Genomic DNA, 796 nt, shown 5'->3' with positions numbered 1-796 from the left:
AAAACTGAAAAGGTAAAAATCAATGAAGCATATTCCTTTACACTGGAAAAAATTTTTTTAAAACAAAATTGCTAACATAAAGAACATTACCACTGAAATAAGTAAGATCAAATACAGACCATATTATCATTTATATCTAATAATATTTATATAATTAATATATAAAATATATTTATATATATTTTATATAATTTTAGCACAGATTATATGCACATTTAAAAAAAGACAATCTTTGGAAATTTTAATCATATTTCAATAACATTCACAATAAATAAACCTTTGTAGTAGTAAATAGAAACTGCGACACATATATATTTTTGTGTCCTCATTTGCCTCGATAGCAAAATAAAAATAAAATCCCTGACAGTGTTTCAGTAACTTTCCAAAAGAGGAATAAATAAATAAATACACAAACAAACTAAATAACAAACAAACTAAATAACAAGAGATTGATTACAATAGTCAAAAGAGTGATAGATCAAATTTGCCATCACAACCCCTTTGTAACAGTTACACGGCAGCATTAACTAGATTAATGTGAATTTAATGTCAAGGTATACTGTATAAGAAAGTATAGTGTTTTAAATGCACATTAAAAATAGAGAAAACTAATTCTAGATTTATGATGTTATTAACTTTAGAAATGCATCATCATAAGGGTACGAAATTCTGTTCTACAATCAAAATTTCTATGATATATTTGTGATTCTAGAGAGAAGTGCACCAATTGGACTTTTATTTTGCTCTGATGATGTGACGTCATAAAGATGCGCTGCGCTCCTCATCTGTTGTTTTT

The sequence above is a fragment of the Garra rufa genome, chromosome 1 (genome assembly GCF_049309525.1).
Source record: "Garra rufa chromosome 1, GarRuf1.0, whole genome shotgun sequence".
NCBI lineage: Eukaryota > Metazoa > Chordata > Actinopteri > Cypriniformes > Cyprinidae > Garra > Garra rufa.
Note: the sequence above shows the minus strand (reverse complement) of the source record.